The sequence below is a fragment of the Bison bison genome, unplaced genomic scaffold, assembly GCF_000754665.1.
Source record: "Bison bison bison isolate TAMUID 2011002044 unplaced genomic scaffold, Bison_UMD1.0 scf7180017864143, whole genome shotgun sequence".
NCBI lineage: Eukaryota > Metazoa > Chordata > Mammalia > Artiodactyla > Bovidae > Bison > Bison bison.
In genome coordinates this window covers 4,792,655-4,795,303 of record NW_011494715.1, presented here as the reverse complement: position 1 = coordinate 4,795,303, position 2,649 = coordinate 4,792,655, and positions in this window count along the sequence as shown.

The following is a 2,649-nucleotide window of genomic DNA, read 5'->3' as shown; positions in this document are numbered from 1 at the left end:
TAAAATGAGTTGGAGGAAAGATGGCTTGTAAATACACTTACACACACACTCTCACTCTGCACATACACTCCCATCCCTGATGTACACTGACATTGACCAAACTACATTTTTTAAAGGAAAAAAAAATCATTATGCTTAAATGAGAAGAGCTGAAACTCACGCAGCAAACTTTGAGGATTTTCAGACAATGGCGTTATAGTTGTATCAGAGTGTAAGAAGACACTGAGAAATCACAGACACAGCCTGTTCTGGAGTTCCTCACAGTGCAAACCATTGTAAACAAAGTGGAAACAAAAAAAGCCTATGGAGTCCCACACTAGCCACAGCTCAAAGGACAAAAGCCCGTGGCCCAGGCAGGAGAAGGGGAAGACGGGGGCTGCTTCTTTTGAGCCACTTGACCTCTGCTGGAACAGGCTGGAGTCAACCAGCCTGTGAAACTTCTTCACCCCCATTGCCACCCCCACCCTTTGACATAGCTTCTTAATGGCTCTATTCTTCCAGATCTCTGGGTCCAGACCCTGCAGGATCATTTTAACTGGTGTATTCACTGAGGCCAATCCATCTACTTTGATTCATCTGCTGTAATCTCCTAATTTCCTGAGCCATTTGCTCCAACTCTGCACCCCCTCTGGCCTCTAAATCAGCTCTACAGGAGCCGGGTAAGAGGGTGCAGGCATCCGCCCACCCTCTGCTCTGGCTCAGCCTGGCACAAACCTGAAGTTTCCTGGGCACGTCCCTTGAGTGCCATGAGCAGTGGAATTAGAAGCTGGAGCATTTTCTTTTCATTCCAGTCCAGAATTTTCCAACCTGGGCCCCGAGCCAAAGCTGACAAAATGCCAGCCGTGGCTGCTTCGGTGGCGGCCATCACAAACGCATGGCAGAGCTGGTCCTGGGTGACGTCACAGTAAGCCTGGGGTCAGGAGGAAGCAGGGGCCGCAGGGCAGCCAGGCTCAGGAGCGTCCACACAGCCGGCTCCCTGCCCGTCTGCCTTCTCTCTGCAGCAGGGACTAGGGGGACACCATCTCAGGCACACTTGTCTGCACCCACTCCCCCATCCATGACTGTGAGTCTCTTGAGGAGGCGTGTGTTCTAGTGTCTGCTTGAGCATTAAAAGGCTCTGGGTCTTTGGGTGAGTTTTCATATTCTCTGGAAGCGGATCCCAAAGCCTGCTATTGTGACCAAACCCAGGTCTAGCTGCTCACCGCTCAAAAGCCAATAAAGGGGCCAGGTAGGCGGAAAGGAAAGTTTGCTTTATTTTGGAGGCTGGCAACCTGGGGAGAGGGCAGACATCTGTCCAAAGGCTGACCTTCCCCTCGCCCTACACATGCACACAAGACCACTGGGGGCAAGAGATTTTATAGTCAGAAGGAGGGGGCTACATGCAGAAACAGCACAGTCAACTCTGATAGTCATCTTGAAATTGGCCATCAGAGGTCTGACCAGCATTATCTTGACTGTTTTTACGCACAGTTACTCTTTAGTCCTAGGGTCAGTTTGCTCCCATTTCCCTAAGGCCAGTTCTCAGAACTGTGGCAGCTTCTGTCATGGCTACAGTCTGGTCATCAGTAGTTAACTTCTCCCCATGGTGGGGGTTTCAATTTCTATACAACAGCTCACAGGAGATGGTTCAGCATATCATCCATAGTCCTTGAGGAGGAACGAGAGGTCCTTGACTTTGCTTAATTGCTACATTATTATTATTTTATCTCCTTTGACTATTTTCCTTTGTTTCTGCAAGTTCTCACTTCGCTGATTAAACTTATTCTTTAGCTAAAGTTTTTCCACAGATAAAAAAGGCCAGGCATGAGGGACAAATTCTATACAGTTTATCTCAATTCAGATAGTACTTGGAGGGTGTGAGACTCAACCCCACAAGACCACCCCCGCCTCAGATGCCAGTTGCAAGTCTAGGTTGTGAGAATGGAATTTTCCCGGCCGTATCAGTAAACAAAGGATGTCACAGTTATTAGTGACTGCAACCACAGCCGACTAAGGTGAGCTGGTGAACCTTGAGGTAACTCAGGAAGGAAAAGATTATCTGCCATCTAGTAACCATTAGGCTGCAGCCACTCTCTACAGTGAGCCCTGAGGAAATCTAGGATAAGAAAACACAGGATACTAGCCCCAGGTAGGTGAGATGCATATGAAATGAGTGATTACAGTGAGCCCAGACTCTTGGATCTTCCATATAGAAAAGTGCCAAATTCCTTAATTTGAGATACCTGGTTATCTTTAACTCAGTCGTGTTTGACTCTTTGCGACCCCATGAATTGCAGCACTCCAGACCTCCCTGTCCATCACCAACTCCCAGAGTTCACTCAAACTCACGTCCATTGAGTCAGTGATGCCATCCAGCCATCTCATCCTCTGTCGTCCCCTTCTCCTCCTGCCTTTAATCTTTCCCAGCATCTGAGCCTTTTCCAATGAGTCAGCTCTTCACATGAGGTGGCCAAAGTACTGGAGTTTCAGCTTTAGCATCATTCCTTCCAAAGAACACCCAGGACTGATCTCCTTTAGAATGGACTGTTTGGATCTCCTTGCAATCCAAGGGACTCTCAAGAGTCTTCTCCAACACCACAGTTCAAAAACATCAGTTCTCCTGCCCTCAGCTTTCTTTACAGTCCAACTCTCACATCCATACATGACCAC